The 21,050-nt window shown below is 36.6% G+C and overlaps 1 pseudogene; it reads right to left on the bottom strand.

Annotated features, from left to right (window-relative positions):
• Positions 1-19,670: 19,670 nt before the first annotated feature.
• On the bottom strand, positions 19,671-20,309 carry LOC149171743 (uncharacterized; annotated as a pseudogene).
• Between the last annotated feature and the right edge of the window lie 741 nt (positions 20,310-21,050).

Raw genomic sequence — 21,050 nt, 5'->3', positions numbered from 1 at the left:
TCATCATCTAATATGTCAGACCCTGGAACATCTTCTGCTTCAACATTCGTGGACTCTACCTGTTTATTGATGGAAATATCTTGTAATGTAATTTTCTTTTTTGAAACCAGAGCTTCAGGAATTTCGTTTGCACATTAATATTGATAGTACTCGCAGATTCCATCCAAGGATATCCCAAAACAACATCCATATTATCCATCTATGAAGTATAAAAATCACCATGCAACATGTTATCACCCTAAAATTTTTGTTTTAAGCTGTGGAAAGTTTGCCTTGTTTCTAGTCATAGTCTTATAGGTTTTAAGTCATCTCATCTCAACAAGTGTTATTCTCTTTTCCAAAAAGTTTCATAGCCTCATTCCATGTCCTAAAAGCCTCACCATGTGTTTTGACATCAGTTTGATTCCAAAGGATTCATGTTAGTCTTGGTCTTGTCTTTCCATGGTTGTTTTCATGTCTAAGATCTATAAAAAAGTCTTGTTGGTATGGTCAAATAGGGTCAACACTCCGTTCTTGCCCATCACTGGTCCCACATCACCTAAAATTCCATGTGTCAAACTTGTGTCAAGGTTTTCATAGTGAAAAACTCACTCTAGGTGTTTTCGTAGTGTAGACAGTGTAAAAAACCAGTTTTTCACTACGAAATCACTGAACTAGGAGTTTTCGTAGCGCGCTACGAAACCCCTGAAGCAGCCTGTTTCAACAGAAAAACTGCTTTTACTAGTTAACTTCCAGAAGGTTTCTTGAGCCGCTGAGAACTCAATTTTGAAAATTGAAAGAGGATTTTCTTCCCAACATGCTGAAATACAAAAAGCTCTTTCTGTTTCTTCAAATTCATTCCGAGGTGGGAGGCATTTATGGTTAAACTTGCACTACGAAACTGCTGAAAGTCAAGCTTGGTCTTCTGTTTTTAGCAGTCTTTTTCAAGATCAGTTTCTGGTCACATGAAAATGTATTTTGGAATTATGAAGGAGGTTCTTCTTCATAAAATCTCTAGCTATAATAACCTATTTCAATTTCTTCTTAAGAATTTTCAGTTGGGAGATAATAAGCTTTCTTTGAAACCCAAAGTTCAGAGAAGGGATTTGTCCTGTTTGACATGTGTTTTTCAAGGATAGATTCTGGACAGTTGGAGAAGTATTTTAAAAACCCAAGAGAGGTTTGTGTTATAGAAATCATGGAATAAAAAACCTCCTTTAGTTTTGAAAAATGTGTCATGGATGAGGAGATAAAGGCTCTGTCCCACATGCCATTTTCAGGGATCCTAAACCTAAAAACAGGGAAACATGTTCCCTAATTTCTAGGGTTTGTCTTCAGCAGTTAGATGACCACGTGGGAGGCTTCATCAAATTTGCCTTCTTGAGGTTTTAAGTTGTCAAAGAATGCTTTAAATGCTTAGATAATGTTTTTGTAATCATGATAAGGAGTTACACTCCTAGTTGTATTAGGTCACTAGCACTCCTAGTTAACAGCTAGTTCTAATTAATGGTTTGTTTTATGGTTAGAATAGGTGTCACTGATGGAAAATTCGAATCCTCTTGATGAGGAATGATGGAATCCTAATTGTAAATGCTTTATATAGAGCAAGAGGTCGAATTAGCAAAGGGTTGGAGACTTTTTGGCTTAGCTGCTGCTCTATGTGCAAACTGTGTATATTTTTAACCTAATGCAGATTTCTACTTAGACAACTCAAGATTCATGAAGAGTTCTTGTATGTTCTTGTTATGATGGCATCTTCCAATACTTACATTGTAGTGGTGTTTAGTTATGATACTCAGAACTCATCAATTATGCTCTGACTTCCTTCATAGATAAACTAACTATGTTTCACTGTTTTGTATTTTCATTTCTGCACTTGAACTCTATAATGCCTAGACTTCCATGCAAGGTAGAATGCTTTGGCTTCACTATTCAGGATTCAAAGAGAGTTTTTAATGTCATATTGTCTCATGTATTTCCTCTTTCACTTACTTGCAGTGGTATGAATACATGTTACTTATAACTCATCAATCATGCTCTAACTTCCTTCATGTATTTATAAACTGTGTTTCCTTGCATTGCATCCTTGTTTTGTTGATGCATAAAAACTCTCTATGCCTTGACTTCATGTTAAGCTGATCTTGATGTGGTACTAAAACATACTTTGACTCCATAGCTCAATGGTAGCCAGCCTTCATCTCTCAACCTATAAACATATACAATTACAAACCATAGAGTTAGCCATCTATTCATATCTTTAATCTAAATCATTAACCCTTTGAGAGAGCCCTCTCAGGCTGAGGAGGCTAAGCCTTAGCTAAAATATTGGTTTGAAATAGTGACTTGAAGTCTTCCTGGTCTGCAGCCTTCCAGGGCTTGATTTTGAGATAACACAACACATACTTATCCATAGAAAGCTTCAAATCCTTATAAATTTGAACATCATCATCATCAACCTGTGTATTTTCAATTTGTTTTGCTGGAACTTGCAATTTTTTTGCCAAATTAACATTGATGAAATTATGCTGGCAACTAGGATTTATGGAAACAATGATCTTCTCTTTCTGAATCAATCCATGAACCTGCAATAAGGAGATACCAGCAGAAAATAACCCTTTAGGTTCCTTGGTTTCCTTCTTTTCTGTAAAAATAAAATCTATGCTAGGCAGTGTGTCTGTCTGTGTGAGCTTATCAACAAGATTAGTTTTACAGTCAAAGTGGTCCATAATAGATTTTGTGAATATGTCTCAATTCAAGGGCCTTCGATAGCAATGTTGATGCCTTTGCCACCATTGCCATCTTTCATAGTCCAAGTACATTTGTCCCATTCTCAGCCGAGCCTCATCATCCATGATGTAATTCAAGCTAAAAAATTTCTCCATTTGTGCTAGCCATTTGGCTGGATGAGAGCCGTCAAATTTATACAAGTCCCTCAAACTCCAATCTTGGACCGCCATCACAAAAAAATTGGCAAAAATTTTAAATGGCCACAAGTCTGTCAATATTGCTCAGAATCCCTATTATGACCTGTTTTTGGAAATGAAACAACCATTCTGCATCTACCCATGTGATAGAAATCTTGATCCAGGCACTGAAATTTCAGATCTGTGCTGCAACTCTCCCGTTGTCACCAAACTTTCTACAAAAAGAGCTGATTTTAAATCAGTTATATCTCCCTCATCTGGACTCCGATTCGACCGATTTTTTTTTTGAAATCGACTATTTTTTCACATAGAATCCCGATATACAATTATATTTTGCAGATATTGCACCAGGACGTCCAGATCTGTGCCGCAAACTCGCTGCCCTGAAAAATTGTCTGCAACCCCACTGATTTTTAGATCAGTGATATCTTCTTCATCTGGACTCTGATTCAACTGATTTTTTTTTTTTGAAATCGGCTATTTTTTCACAAAGAATCCAAATCTGCAATTATATTTTGCAGATCTTGCACCAAAACATATAGATATGATCTGCAAACTTGTCGCCCCCGAAATCCTGCAAAAAATAAAAAAAATTCTCCACTTTGGTCCAAGAAAGTGCTCTGATACCACTTGTTATAGCTCTGATCCAAAAATATATGATAATAGAAAATAATCCAAGAATAACAATATTTGAATATAGAAATTCTTCTTTATTATCAAACCCTTAAGATAGGGTAACACCATACATTCACTCCTTAAGGAAGGAGAACACTCCACAAGCCATATGCCTGTTCATACAATAATCCTTGACAATATTCCTTGACACTCTTGATGTCGAGTCTCTAGCCTCTATATAGGCCTCATACATACAATACCATGGGTCATTACCATGGTTCCCTCATACCATCAAACTAATACCATGGGCCCATTACATTATTACTAACTGCTTGTGGTCCCTTACATGATACCATTGGTATATAACAGTTTTCTTTGGTAAATTTCTATAAACCTCGTCCACTTTAGTGTATTTTGCAAATGTTGGTTTGAAATAAATATGTGTTTAATTTGATACTGAATGTTCAGGTCATATGCCAACGATTCCAAGAATTCTTTTCCTGTCATGTTGATTATTCCTCTTGTAACTTTAGAACTGTCTTTAGCCTTAATCATTAATTTGTCATTGTAATCAAACCACGTACTGAGTTTATCATTTATTACTAATAAATTAGGAAGTCCCTTTTTGTAGATGGCTTACAGCTTGTAGAAGAATCTTTGTACACCAATGTCCAAAATCTGACACTTTTATTCAAGCTACCTCATCAAGTTTCTCCTAGTCAGCACCTTTTAGATGTCCATTATAGTTTCTATTTTATCTTCAACCTCCATCTCTTCTAATTCTTGCTTATTTTTAGAGTTGAGAACTTGATGAGCTCAGTAGCTTCACTAGGTTTATCACCCAATTGTTCCTTGACTTCTTCAATGGTTTCAGTAGATCTTTCAATTAGTTTCTGCCACTTAAATATGATTTGTATTGAAGGCAAAATATCTATCATAACTTCATTCATCTGTTTCCAAATATTTTCTTTCACCTCGGCAAAGGTATTACCCATGGCAATGTCTTTTTCCATTTGCTACAATCTCTGGGACAATGTCTGGGATTTTTGCGTCTCTATCATGAGAGATTTCTCATATCTATTTATCTTCTCCTGTAGGACTTTCGCATCCTGTCTTAATTTCTTAATTTCTTCTCCTATGTAGACATGTTTTGGGCTATGTGTTGGTCATGCATGCATGTCAGTTGCATGTGTGTCTCTCACACTTGCATTCCATGTGCTTGTTGCATTTGCATGATATTGTTCATGGTTTTGGTGATGTCATCATGTGAGACTTGAGGTTGTTGTGGTGGAATGCAGTGTCGTGAGTGTATGACTGGTTACATGTTGATTTATGTCACTTACATGTATCTTTGTTGTATTTTTTATTGCAATCTTGCTTGTTGGTTACATTCTTGTATGCTTGGTTACATGTATCATTCTTACAGGTTTGATTTCAAGTATCGTTCATCCATGTTTGATCATACATGTTTATGCATATGTGTGGATGGTCATGCATCACTTATGCATGTTCATGTTTGCATGTGGTCAAGTGTATAGTGATGTAATGATGGTGGTTGTCATGCATGAGGTTGTGGTGTGCGTTGTTGTTGAGGTTATGAATTGATGACTGGACCCTATCTAAAATGGTGATTGCATGCTCATATGCTTAAGTTTTATGTTTCTATATGTTGTCATGATTATGTTATACATGTATCACGCTGATTTGTTAATCTTGCAGATAACGTATTATCACTTATCTATACTAATGTACATTAGTTTATTGTGAATTGGTATAGCTGACATAATACACCTTGTAGGAAGAAATATAAAATGGCTAGCAAGATGGTTGACTACAAAGACTCTCCCTATGAATCCGAAGAGCAGTATGGTGTTGGGAACTCTTCCGATTTGGTAGTTACATTGAGAAACTTAAAGGAATAAATAATGAGTTGTAAGGCAGATAATGACATAATCATACTAGCATAGGAGAAACAAGCAAAGATAAATGCAAGACTTTAGTGTTTGTCAGATTTGCAATGATAGGCACCACATCACATCAGGTATGAGGAGGATAAAACTAATGGGGCATATGGCAGTTAGTTGCATGGTGGTCACATATCAGATAGAGATGACAAAATCAGAGATGGAAGATCGTTGGACACACTAGATAGGAGAAGGGATAGACATAGGTATGACTCTAGTTCTCAAAGATTGACTTGAGATCTAGATACCATCAGGTACACATCAAAGAGGAGGACATTTACAAGACTACATTCAGAACTAGGTATGGGAATTATGAGTTTGTTGTTGTTCCATTTATCTTAACTAATGTTTCAGCTACATTCATGTGCTTGATGAATAGTGTGTTGCATCCATATTTGGATAAGTTTGTCATTGTGTTCATTGATGATATACTGGTATATTATAAAAATGAGGAAGAGCATGCCAAAAATTTAGCAGCAGTGTTGAGGTTGTTGAGAGAGCATCAGTTGTATGCTAAGATTAACATGTGTAGATTCTTTCTGAGAGAGGTACATTACTTAGGGCATGTTGTCTCCAAGGAGGGAATTGCAGTTGATCTAGAGAGGATAAATACCATCACGGAGTGGGTAGCTCCTAAGAATGTAGATGAGGTGAGATCCTTTATGGGTTTGACATGTTACTATTGGAGGTTCATCAGGAACTTCTCACAGATTTCTTATCTTATCACATTACTGTAGAGTAAAGATAAGAAGTTTTGATGGACTAAGGAGTGTGAGGCTAGCTTTGAACAACTCAAGAAGTTGTTGACACATGCACCAATGTTATCAATTGGGTATCCAAACAAAGAGTTTGTGGTTTGCTTGCAAGAGAGTACTTGGTGAAGTCCTTGTGTGGGATGGACAGGTGACATGTTATCGGCGTCAGAAACTAAACGAGCATGAGCATAACTATCTCACACATGATTTGGAGTTCGTGATTATTATACATGCATTGAAGATGTGGAGGCACTATCTTCTTGGTAATGGGTTTGTACTTATGAGTGATCACATTGGATTGAGGTATTTGTTTCACTAGCTCAATCTGAATGCCAGGAAGGCTAGATGGTTTACATGATCAACGAGTTTTGATTTTGATATCAAGTACATAAAAGGTAAAGAGAACAGGTCGAATATGCTCTGAGTAGAAGGGTATATGTAAATCACTTAGCATGTATGATCTCCTATGTGACAGACTTACAGGAAAGGATCTTGCAAGCAAGTCACCAAGATGTCAAGTATATGGAGATTGTACACAAGTTGCAGTAGGATGTTGCTACAGGTATAGGTAGTGGTAAAGGTACAAGTATAGGCACAACTACAGGTACAGGTATAGGTGTAGGTGCACAGGGTATGGATTAATGTCTTACATCAGATGGATTGGTCAGGTTCCAAGACAAGATATATGTACTAGATAACAGTTATCTCAAGAAGGTGATCTTGAGAGAGTTTAATGGAAACCATATTCAGGTCACCCGCGGTATCAAAAGACACTGTGAGAAGTGAAGAGATTATACTGTTGGCCGAATTTGAAGAGGGATGTAGTAGAGTTTTTGGCTAGATGTTTTGTTTGTCTGCGAGTGAAAGTAGAGTGTAAACATTGAGGTGGACCACTACAGCCAATCACAATTCCAGAGTGGAAATGGGGGTCCATTTCCATGGACTTCATCATGAGGTTACCAAAGACAGTGAAACAACATGATTCCATTATGGTTATTATGGACAGGTTGATGAAGGTTGCACATTTCATTTTGGTGAAGTCTACATTCTCAGCAATCGATGTAGTATAGGTATTTATCTGAGATGTGGTTAGATTGCATGGTGTTCCGAAAAATATTGTGTCAAACAAGGATGCGAAGCTCACTTCCAAGTTTTGGAAGGATTTATTTACAAGTTTGGGCACAAAGTTGGCCTTTAGTATGGCTTATCATTTGTAGAAATATGGGAAAATAGAGAGGGTCAAGAGGATATTAGAGGACATATTGAGGATGTATGTGACTCATCAACAGAGGAAGTGGGATGAATATCTCCCTTTGGTAGAGTTTGCATACAACAATGGGTATCAAGAATCATTGAAGATGAGTCTTTTTGAGGCTTTGTATAGGTAGCGTTGCAATACTCATATTAGTTGGATTGATCTAGTTAGCAAGGTATTGATTGGTCCAGACATGTTGGCAGACATAGAACAGGAAATGTAGGTAATCAAGAAGAATCTAAAGGCAGCACTATGCATAAGAGTTATGCAAATAGAAATAGGTTGTTCAAGGAATTCCAGGTAGGGGAACATGTGTACTTTTGCATCAAACTGAAGAAGAGATCCTTGTAGATTGGATCATTTTCCAAGCTGGCACCATGATTTTATGGACCCTTCAATAGAATTGAGAGGATTGGGTCAGTAGCCTACTCGACTTGCACTACCTCCAATAGTGAACGTCCACGATGTTTTCCATGTATATTCGCTTAAGAAATATGGTAAGGATGTTAATCGTGTGATTGATTGGATTGTATTGGAAGTGGAACCATATGGATAATTCCAGCCAGAGACTCAATGTATATTGCCAAAAAAGATGCTCATGCTCTATAATCGAGCAATCAAGAAATTTAAGATGCAGTGGAAACACATTGGGCCTGATGAAGCTACGTGGGGGATGGAGGATTACATGTGAGCTATGTATCCTTCGTTGTTTGTCATTTGAGGAAAATCAGTTTTGGCTTGATGTCTTGGTATATGCTTTGGATGTTTTGGTATATGTTTTGATGTAAATACTGCCACAAGTTGTGTTATAAAGCTCCACTATGTGGTATTTTTTTATGATGTCACGATATTATATGTTATGTTGGTTTTCTTTTGAGCAGGGTGATCATTGTAAATACTGCATCGAGCTAAGTTATAAAGCTCCATCAGTAGTATGTGTTGCTTACAATAGTTTTGTGGTTATAGGTGTTGTTGAACACCGAGGATGGTGTTCCCCCAAAGGGGAGGGTTCTGTAACATCCCTGGTGAAAATTCCATGTAATAAAAGTAAATAAAAGGAAAAATAATAACCACTGATGATGGGACACTTATTCCAAGATGAATGTTGGGCAAAATCCTATTGTTGGGGGTCACTTGTGATTGTTTATGGGTAAGGAAATTGGCAAAGGAAATGGCTAAGGCTTTGGAAAGGAAAATGGCATTTTGGAACAATTATTTATGAAAATAATGGAAATTAGGAGAAAAAGGAAGTGAAAGGTCATAGGTTGCATGTGAGGAGTAAAATGAAGCAAAATAATGGAAAATAAAATGGAGGCCTCAACCATAAAAATGCTTCTGAGGATCAATTGACAACCTTTCACTAACCTTTTGTCAATTCAGTGTTGGAGCACTCTCATTATTATCTCTCCCTCTCATATTATTGGAGAGTGGAGTTTTTCTTGGAGCACTCTTGGTGGGTGTGGCATACTTGGATTATTGGAGAAAAAAGGAAAAGGAAGAGCAAGAAAGCACAAGAAGGCATTAGGATCAGCAACTACATCAGATTTTCTTATAGGTACTGAGTTGCATGCATGTTTCCTTCACTACCTTTGGCATGCATGACACATGCATGTGGTTTCCTGGTTTTGATCTATCATTGGCATGGAGGATTGCCTGGATCAACAATGGATTGCCTAGCCTTGCCATTTCCTAGATAGCCATGACGATTGTGAGTTTATTTTTATTATTTGTTTTTTTTTTGTTCTCATGTTTCCTTATCTTGGATTGAGTTATTACGTCCTGAAAGCTCTGGTTGTACAAATGCTCTGGAAGTCTTGTAATAGCGTGGGTTGAGTTACTAGTCCTGGAAGCCTTGGTTGGAAAATCGCTTTGTAAGCCCTTCGTGGGTTGAGTTACTAATCTTGGAAGCCTTAGCTGGAAAATCACTCTAGAATCCCATCGACAATTGTAGGTTGAGTTACTACTCATAGAAGCCTTGGTTGGAACAAATGCTTTGGAAGCCCCATAAGGCTTGGATGGAGAAAACATTGATGGTGATTTTGTGATGTCTGGCCTTAAGGTGGAATCACTATTTGATGGGTTGAGGTGGATGACCTCTGGGTGCCCTGGATGATTTTTTATTGATTTGTTCTATGAGATCGCACACTCATGCTTGGAATATGGCACAGGGGTGAATGAGTCCCATCCCAGGTTTTGATTTCACATCATTAATGAAAGGTTATTTCTCCTTGTATTTATATGATCATTTTGATGGTTTACATGTGGTACTTTCATGAGTATTTCTAGTGCTATTATGTTGGTTATGTATGTGTTTTATGATAATTGTCATTTGAGGCTGTCTTCATGTTTTTACTTGTAATTTAATGATCAATGTATCTATTAGCTAATGTATGGAATGGTATTTGATGTGTTGAGGCATCAATGGTTCTTAGCGAATCTCAGCCGAGTATGAGACCCCTATGCTCAGAACTATGAATTACACTTGTAGATTACATATTTTCAATATGTTTGATGAAATGCCTGTCATGGCTAGTAGGGCTCTAGTCAAGGTCTTGAACAAGTATTTGCTTTAGTATTTTCATTTCCATGTTATTTTACTGATTTGCAGATATTTTTCATTTATGGGCAGTGACCTGGGCTCTGAGCCTAAAAAAGTGGCTCAAATCTCGGAGTTGCTGGCATTGTTGTGACAATTTCGGTCTCTGGTCGCTAGCAGGCAGGTCTGTAGGAGTGACTTTGGGTTTCTGGTCACCCTCATGCTTATAGAATGTGAGCGACTGAGCCTTAAATTTTCTAAAAGCTCAATGGGATCCCAAGGCAACTTGTCTACAGTATCAGATTGGTTCTTGAGTGTCATGTAGCTGATGTTTAATGTCTGTATGGTGTGCTTCCATTGGTTCCACTTCCTTAACATGACTTAGGAGGTCGAATCATATCATAGTGGCCTATCATCACATGTTTACACTAACTGTCTGGTTGCTTCAGTGGATGTGGGAGGAGGGTGTTACACCATCATCATTAGGTTACTTTTCCTGCTTTATGTTTGCTTTCGGTTCTATTGCAAACAAAGAATTCGAGTAAAAAGCATGTCCATAATATGATGGCTAGTATGTTGTTTATGTTAAAGCCTTGAAGATAAGTTTTTTTAAGATGGGTTGGAGTTTCAAGTAGGCTGGTGAAAATTTAGGAATATTAGGTATGAACTTGAACATAATTTTGCTGGGAGTTTTCATAGGTTTGGGCATGTTGAGCCCAAAACATTTTGGAGGCTTAAGGTCTAGGACATTTAAATTATTCAGTTGTAGCCAATTTCTTTCAAGTTATTGCTTAGCATTTTTAAGTTTTTAGAACCATTTTCCTTTTATTGGAAATCACTTTGTCTTCCACATTCTTTACTATAATTTTGAATTATATTTTTCCTTCTTACCCAAAACATGGAATGAAGAAAAGAAATTATGTCTTCCACATTCTTTACTATAATTTTGAATTATATTTTTCCTTATTACCCAAAACAAGGAATGAAGAAAAGAAATTATTCTACCTAGTCTGAAATGAGTTTCTCTATCGAAATAGAAATTCAATTAATGTTAAAAACCCTTACTCTAATATGTGAAGCAAATCACGAAGGATAAGAAAAATACTTGCAATGTCCATAATTGATATGCACTTTGTACTGAAGTATACAAACATATTTTGGCCATAACTATGCTCATTGATAATTGATAATAATGACAATTCACATGGTTGTTGAAATTGCTAGTGTCTAGTGTGTACATGTCATCTTATAAGAAATTATCTATCATGCCTAGTGATATATCCTATTGTACAACAAATTAAGTATGATATTCTTAAATATCAAACAATCATTATAATGATAGATGATTGGACTGATATTAGGAAGAGACCCTCTGACAAACATTATTTGAGGGTCTTAACAAGGCCTTTGGTTTTGAGCTGCTAAATATTCAAAAGAGACACAAATGTCTTATGGACTCCTTGTTTTGTGTAGACATAATTTTTGACCCCTTGGATCATTATAATTCAAAAGGCAAGAACTTTTATTTGCAACCACCATGAACTAATATAGGGAGATATTGATGCCCACTAATCCATGTTATGTAATCTTCATTCCTTTTTAGTGTATGATAGGGGTGGGTCTTACCAAGGATTTTGGTTTTGAGCTGCTAAATATCCAAAAAAGACACAAATGTCATATGGACTCCTTATTCTGTGTAGACATAATTTTTTACCCCTTGGATCATTATAATTCAAAAGGCAAGAACTTTTATTTGCAACCACCATGAACTAATATAGGGAGATATTAATGCCCACTAATCCATGTTATGTAATATTCATTCCTTTTTAGTGTATGATAGCGGTGCTATAGTTCCTGACCCATTTATGGCATTCTCTTTATTCCTTTTGTGCCTATGATTGAGTTGAGTGGATTAACATTATTTCTAGTAACAAGTTGAAATTGTCTTAAGCTAAAAATGGAATAGGGCAATATATGAAAACATAGGATTCTGGATGTTATTTGGTAGAATGGTTTGGTAGAATGGTTGCAATTACATTGTTTCGTAACATTTCTAGTAATGGAGATGATGCATTGTGAAATTTTATATTCCCCAAGTTTTGGGGAGATATATGAGGCGACCATTAGGAGGCAACCTTAAAAATGCATGTAAAAAGCTTCTAGATGTATAGGGGTAGAAGATTCCAACTCATGAAAAGTTAGAAATGAATTTGATCAACAAAAGTTTAGCTTGCAACAAAGTGTGAAGATTCCAATAACAAATTGAGAAAAGTGACCTCTCTCTTTCTCCATATAGCCAACTCATGAAAAGTTAGAAATGAATTTGATCAACAAAAGTTTAGCTTGCAACAAAGTGTGAAGCTTTCAATAACAAATTGAGAAAAGTGACCTCTCTCTTTCTCCATATAGTCAATGCACATCTGTCTCTTGAAATCATAGAAATCATGCACCTCCATTAACTTATAAGTCTGTAGCCAAAATAGAGGGTTGTATGGAAAAGTGAAGACATCTTCATTTTCATATAGAAGGGTGTTTGGAAAAGTGAAGACATCTTCATTTTCATATAGTAATAATATGTGCATTAATGGGGAAGTTAAGAATGATGTCCATTGCCAATGATAGTTCTCTAACATTTAGCAAGAAGTATGAACTATAGTGATGCAACGATGACAATGAGGAGAATCACAAAAACCAACAACATAAATACATATATATAGTGAACCTTTTAGTTTCAAATTATTTTAAAGGAGTCATAGCTCAAATCTAAAGGGAATGAAATAAAATCTCATGTTATAATTACCACAACCATAGTGCCAAAAGGAATAGAAACTAGTGAGGAATTGATAAAAATGAAGTTAGTCTATCCAATTTGAATCCAATTCCAAGATATACAAAAGAGAAAAGTGATGTTGTAAGTATCATTGACTTCATCAGATGTTTACCATCATTGGGCGAGTACAGGTCTCTGCTCATGTAACAGAAGATAAATGATGGAAGAACATAGAAGACAATTAATGTTGTGATAATTGCTGCACAAGGAACATATAACATGCAAATCCTTTCCTGCACGATGACAAGAAGCACAAGCATAGCAAGTTGTGCACAGTACACACAGTACTCACCAATAGTGACAAGAAGACCAAATTTTTAGGTGACAGGAAAATGTCTCCATGAACATGCTTCCAACCTGATTATTCATTGTCATTTCTTTCAAATATTTCTCGATCAGGATGGGAAAAGTGTACATAGTGTACATGATGAATCAAGGATTGAATTTAACTGGAAAATTGCTTGAGATGATTTCCCAAAACACTGCCAATTTGTTTTCCTAATGGTCAACATTTTTTAATAAAATGATGAAAATACACACTAAAATTGCAGAATTGCAGAAATTTGATGGGTGTTCTAGATTTGAAATTCCTACCATTATCATGATCATTGAGACAAAAAGCAGTGAGAAAAATAAGCATCATGAAGAAATTGAATATTGAAAACCAGTGAATTTGGTGTCAATTTCAAGTGTCATTTTCTTTTAGCATCATCATAAGATCCAAAACATGTAGTGATGAAATCAAATAGCTCATTTCAACTACCACTATGGTGCAACTCAAAATAATGCCTGATGACATTAACAACTCACCAAATATCTGTGTTGTGTGCATTGATTCCCTCATTGATAGAAACTTGGCAAAGCCAAAAGGGTACCACCTTCCAATGAAGCTTGTCATAACAGTTTATCACAACCATCTAAAGGGAAGGAGGAATCCCTATGCTTTGAGTGCCATAACATAGATGTATGAGTTAAATGGTTGTGATGGATTCTGAAAATTAAAATCAACCTGAATATGAGAAGCGGTTACATCTCACCACTACATCAGTTAGTTTCTTATGAGTTTATGAAGCGTTGACGCCTGTGTTGTGTCTACATTAAACTCATTGGGCATGAATTGATTCAACGAAATTTTTCCAACAACTACTTTGTTTCTGTCTACATCAAACTCACTACACATGATATTTGACCACAAAAAGCTATCTGACGGAATCTGTGAAACAACTAAAGATGACCCAATAGGATGGAAATAAAAAAAATGAGTAACGACATCAAAGATGAAAAGATATGAATCACATAGTGTAAGTTACCAAAAGTATGAGTCCACCACCGACTTCATTTGGCATAAATCAAGAACGAGAAAGTTATGAAGGCCACATATAATAAACCCTAAATCTCTATGTACAAGAAAATTGAAAAAATATCACAACAATTTGAAGGGAAGGAGGAATCCCTATGCTTTGAGTGTTATAGCATAGATATATGAGTTAAAGGGATGTGACGGATTCTGAAAACTAAAACCAACCTAAATATGAGAAAGGGTTAGGTCCCATGATTATGTTAGTTAGTTCCTTATAAGTTTATGAAGTGTAGAGGTCTATGTTATGCCTGCCCTGTTTTGTCTGCATCAAACTCACTGTGCATGAATTAATTCAAAGGAATCTGTCCTACAACTACTTTGTTTATGTTTGCATCAAACTCACTGCAAATGATATTTGACTACAGAAAGGAATCTGACAGAATCTATCAAACAACAACCTCATAACAATCTGAAGGGAAGGAGGATAGCACCGATCATATCCTCATATCCTCCTCGTCCTTCTCATTGAGCTTATCCTCTCCTTGCAATGACAACAAAACATCAACAAAATATTGATCGTCGCTTTCTCTACATGGAATGGAGAAGAAGCTTCTGATTTATTTAACCCTTTCTAAATTTGCTGCCAAGAATCTTGCATTGTTTCTGAATAATTTGAAGGATAATAATGCCGGCAAGGAAGAGGCTCGTTGCTAACTTCTCCAACTACTCTACTAACTTCCCCAGCGATGCCCACTTATTGTATGGTGTGCTAGTCGCAGAGGAATTTCACAACACGGGATAAAAGTGAAGGGGCTCCGGTTTGCTGCACTACGTTCTGTTATTCTATTATTCCACTATTTCAATGCTTCAGATTTAATTATCCATTCCAAATTGTAATTGTAACACCAGTCTTCAATCCCATAGTTGAGGTTATTTTAATGGTCTAACACGAAAATATCAATGGTATACAACCGCATAGATGACGTTAGAGGGAGTTGTTTTCAGAGAAGAACCCTTTATGGTATAATAAAACCTTCAAACTATGATCCAATCAAATATTTAAAAAATATTTGTTTTTTTTTTCTCGGCAATACTAACTACTTTTATATTAATATGTACAGAAGAACTTTACATCCAAAGAAGCTGGCTGCCCAGGGCCAACTGTGGCACCATGGGTGGCATTATCAGACTTGTATTTTTGCCTCGCAGGGCGATATTTCCAGATAGATCAAAATTCAGGACGCTGAGAGTTTCCAGAGTAGCACCATAACGACCCACGCAGGGGCACTTCCAAAAAGACATGTAACCCAAACAAACTGTAGAAACTGAAAGCATAACCATAAACATACAAAAAACAGGCAACGACATAAAACTTGTACCCAACAGTAGACTCCGTCCCCACTGCGACGGTGGAGGCCGCGAGCAGGACTTAGCAACATGAAGAACACAGACCACCATGTAGAACAGAAAATTGAAATTGTCCATACCCCTGAACCCGACCTGAGAGAAGGAGGCAAAAGCAAAAGAGCGCCGTGGCTCTTCTTCCATAACCATAGCCATGGGATTCTGCGCAGGGTCTGGCTGCTCGGGAGCTCGAAGTTGGGAGGGGGGTTGAGGATGCTCTCTTCCAGTATTGCCCGCCGCAATTGCCGGCTCCCCCACTGGGAGCTTCCCCTTGCCGCTCGCTGAGCTTTCCGCTGCAATTGATGGCTCCCCCATTGGGAGCTTCCCCTTGCCGCTCGCTGTGCTATCCTCAGCAAGGACCAGTGACGACTCTTCATCATTCTCCTCTGGGATTTTGGTGAAAAGCACAGAGATATGTGCATTAATTCCTGCATTATCTCCGGAGCTACCCAGTGTGAAGATGACTGAGCCAAATGCTGGGAGCTTGGACTCCCCCCCACTAGAGCTACCAACTTCCATAACTTGACAGGCCGGGATAGGGGTGGCACCCATTCTTCTATAACAGTAGCAGCAGCAGCAATGATGATGAACGTCCGCTGCTGGGGGACGAGAGGATTCTCCACGCCCGGGGCCTCTTCTACAAGGCATCCTTTCACGCACCATGATAACCACCAGCTCCTTATTCTGTTCCCGAGCAGAGGTGGGCCGACAGTGGTTACGATCCCTTCCCACAGCTTGCTGCCCCCAACTTGGGATTGAACAGGGCTTAAATGAGCGTAGACACTGTCCAGGAAACGCAGGTATGAAGCGAACCTCGCCCCAACTCTCAACCACCAGCTCGCGGCATGGACACTCAGCGTTCTGTGTATCCCTTTCAACGCGTTGAGCTCCCTTCTCCATCCAATCCTCATACTTAAGCCCATTAACATTTCCGTTGAAATGACCTGCATTGAATGCGTATTGCAGGCTTGCCATCCCCTCCAGCGGCTCCATTAAGGATGCCCTGATGCCTCTCCCGTCTTGATGTTTCGACGGCTTGAGGCATTAAAGGCCCATGCTTTTTCACGTGGCAGCCCATGCCCGGCATGTGGCTCACCCTTGTTCATCTCGATGACACCCGCATCCGGGGATTTAAAAAATATTTGTTAATAATATTGAAAATAAATATTTATTTTTTAAAAAAATATCATAATTTAAACAAACTAATATTTAGATACTAACCATTAATAAACAAATAACTTATTATATACATGCCTTATATTATAAATCATGTAAAATTTAAAATAATAAAAAGTAAATCTATAAACCATTTAAATTTCATCGTTTTAGATGTATGAGATATTCATATAAAAATGTCTTCAAGTCAATCTATTTATTTTAAAACAAAATATTTTCCTATCTTTTTAGTTACAATGTTTTACCTAGTACATAAAAGTGCTTTTATGTTAATAGAACACCTTATTACTAATAATTTTATATCTTATATAAAAACATAAATTTTATTTAAAAAAATATTTACTATTTAAATTTCCACTTTAATATAATATTAAATCATTTAAATTAAATTTCTATTTTTACACAACATTATTATGTTTAAATTTCCTTTTTAACATAACATTACTCATCAATTATTAATTTGATAAGATTATATGCGATTAACCATTTTCCATTTAAATTTGCATTTTAACATAACATTATTATCAATTTGATAGGATAATATGTGACTGATTAAAATATGATGTTTAACTTAATTTTCTTATATTATTATAGATAATGTAAATCTAGTTTTGTTTTGATTATGTATTAATTTGTCATCCATAAATAATTAATGCCACTTATTCATAATTTAACATTGATAAATAAATTTTGTTATTTTTTACTATTATTTAAAGTTATTTATTTTTAAGGCTATTGGCTAAGGTCTTATTATGGGTTTTGTAGTAACATCCATTTCTATTAGTTACTAATTTTTTTTTTTTGTTTTATTTCTTTTTTATTTAGCTTTTTGATATTAATTTGGTTTTTTATTTTTTTTCCTCTATATTTTCAATTTAAAATGAATTATTATTATATGAAAACCATATTTCATTAAATTTAATTATAAAAAATTATATACATTAATAAAAATATAAAACACATAAATATATAAATAAATTAAAAAAAATAGACACATATATATACAAAATTAAAAAATTCTGCTAGAAAAAATCACCACAGATCCACATGGTGGGAAGGAGCACAAAAAGAACACTACACTGTCATCCAAGAAGAATACTCTCGAGAAAACTCTGAATCACAAGCAATCGGGCAAGATAGAAACAATTCTCAAGACGAGCAGGGGGAAAGCCCCACCCAACAACAAAAAGGTGAACTTAACAACCCCTTAAGCATCGACAGTTATGCGGTTTCGAATAACGCGGAAAATAAATCTTCATTTAACAGCAAAACAGATCTCCTAGACCAAACTTCTTCTCCTACTATCTCCAAAAGGACGAACACAATAGATCGCGAAGCTAAGACACCAATGTCCCAAGAACCAGAAGAGATGAAGGAGATGCAAGATAAAGAAAGTTGGAAGACTGTAGAGAAGAAAAAGAAAGCTACATCACCAATCTCGCCAAGAAAGACAAGGATCCAGACAATTAGAAATTAAGAAAGTATAGGTCCGATAGACCAATTTGGTCTCAGTGGACGTTAACCATCATCATCATCATCATCATCACAAGTATATACAGCTTGAGTGGGCCTAACGGTTAAGAGCATGTGTTTCCTCCTAAGAGGTCACAGGTTCAAAACTAGAGGGGGGTAGAGTATGTATGCCTTCGTAGACTTAGCAGTCAAATCGCTGCGCGGAGGTGGGTCCCTTGTCCCACAAACAAGGGGGTCTCATACACCAATTTGGTGTCTGGCTTGGCTGTGACCTTAAAAATAAATATTATTATTATTATTATTATATAAGTTAATATAAAGAATATTAGTTAATAGCATTTCTTAATTTTTGGTAATGATATTAACCAATATCGTATTTAATTAGCTATTTTAGTTTGTTATGAAATCTTTATGTTTATTATTTTTTAGTTTTATTAAATTATATAGAAACTAAAGCAAGTACTAGCTATTATATAGTCTTCATTCATAGTAATATAATACACCAATAAATCTATGAATGATTACAAATAGTGAAATATTATACTATGGAGATGTCGCTGGAGTGGATAATTGCATTTTAAATTGTGATTCATTATATTTAATTTTAATACATAATAAAAGCTTAATATCTTTCTAATATTCAATTTTAATACCTTCCACAGACTTTAGGTTTATACGACTTACGCTTTTATTCCTATCAGTAAACATGCTGTGGAGATGTCGCTGGATATGGATAATTGCATTTTAAAATTTTAAATTGTGATTCATTATATTTAATTTTAATACATAATAAAAGCTTAATACCTTCTTAATATTCAATTTTAATTCCTTTCACAGACTTTAGGTTTATACGACTTTCCTTTTTATTCCTATCAGTAAACCTAAAAACCCCCTCAACAACGTAACTCAGAGATGCTTCCATTTTGACGACTTCACTCCAGGGATATAATTAAGAATCACCATACTCCACTGCACTAAAATGTATCAAATTTGATCCTTTTTTTTTAAAGAATTTGGCTTTTTCTATATGATATTCTGCAAACTTATCTGCAATCAAACGGTTTGATCCATAAAAGTAAAGAATTAGTCTACAAATATTAATGGAGGGAAGGGTGACGAATAACAAACCCCGCAATACCTGAAGTAAAGCTATCCCGTGAAAGATATATTCGTGTCTCTTCGTGGGACATCCCAGAAAAGAGTTCACATGAATTATTCTATTTAATTGATGTACGGATTTCAAACTGAACTCTGTTAAAGTTGTTTGCGTTCACTGCTGCATACCAAATTTAGAGTACGATCATACGAAATATACAAAAAATGGTGAAAATTACGCTGCAAAGTTTACCGAACAATTCCAAGAAGTTAGAAATTGTATACATATGATGCGTATATATCTTGCACACGAGATTGAAGTACATGCTATACAATACAATGCAATAAAGAACACTTGCTTTAATTACATCCCACCGGCTGTTTCCAGTATTCAGGCAGCAGAAAAATCCGGGTCAAATAACACGTCTTGGCTGAGAAAATCTCTATTCATATAGTCCTGGCTAGCATCCCAGGCATTTTCATACACTGCAAACTGTTTATAGTTTTGAAAATCGTCCTCGAAATGGCAGTTTTCCCCAAGGCATTTAAGATCTGGGCTCTCCCACGAATCCTCGGATGTTTCCTTAGGAGATTGACAGATTTCGTTCTTCCAGTTCAGAACGGGGCTCGGTGGAATGCCGAGCTCGTCGTCTGAAGTTTCCAGAAGATAACACAGATCAATCCTCGAATCCAAAGCTAGGGTTTGGTCTGCGCTACCGCTAGAAATTTCAAAAGCCGCAGAATTATCACCAGACTTTGAAGGATCAGAATTGCGAGATGTCCCCGCAATCTCTTCCTCGAGGCTTCTCATGACTCCATTTACGAGCTCCTCGCTGGGAGCGCATTCTTCCTCTTCGTCGTCGGCGGCTAGGGATTTCTCAACTTGCAGTAGATGGAAAAAGTTGCTTGTGTTTTCGGCGTGGGGGCGTTTCGGATACGGGATGTCACTAGAGTCCAGCAGAGCCTCATGCTCAAGGTAGCGTATTTTAGGCATCTCACTCATGATTGAGAAACGGCCCAGAGTTTCGAACGGTGAACACAACGGTGGTGTAAAGACTAACCAGGGGAGAAGAGTATGATAGTTCGGCTGCAGGGAATAATTGATCTTCCAACTCTGATTGCAGATAATGTATAGTGAGAAGCTATACGATATCAGGGGATAACAAGATTGGGCATGGGAAGCTATCTGGTATCAGGGGATAATAAGATTGGACGATGAATATGGCAGGCTTGACTTCTCCTCTCTCCATTCTTCCCCTCTTTAAATATTGCACATGGCGGAGCAGTCAATTTTGAAATCTAGGCAAATCTATCGCAAGACAAATTCTGAAATTTAGTAAAGTATATAGGAAGACAAATTGCACATGGCGTGTACGATAAGATATTATTCCAACTCTCGCTAAAGATTCGTTTTACGCGCGAGCAAATCCCAGGGATAGGTATGTAGTTATCGTCAGTTCGCCGGGTATGAGCTTTTAATAAACTCGCAGTCCCCCGTTTGAGAGATGCAACTGGTCGGCTTCCCGAAGATTTAGAGTGGTAAACTGTTCGATGGGGTTGACCGTATAAGGGTTTCAGTGGAAGCCGGACGTGGTAACATATGGCCCGCTGCAAACGGTAGAATTTAAGGCACAAACTATTTGAATTGCATAATGATTGAGTCCACAGCTTGCGATGGATTCCCTTCTGATCTTATCCGCAACTCATGATGAATCTGGTGGTCAGATACTTCAAACTTAAATAG

This window comes from Pinus tabuliformis, chromosome 4_2 (genome assembly GCF_031772625.1).
Source record: "Pinus tabuliformis cultivar Carrire ecotype Pingquan chromosome 4_2, CPIR1, whole genome shotgun sequence".
NCBI classification, from domain to species: domain Eukaryota; kingdom Viridiplantae; phylum Streptophyta; class Pinopsida; order Pinales; family Pinaceae; genus Pinus; species Pinus tabuliformis.
Note: the sequence above shows the minus strand (reverse complement) of the source record. Positions and strands in the feature narration are given on the sequence as shown.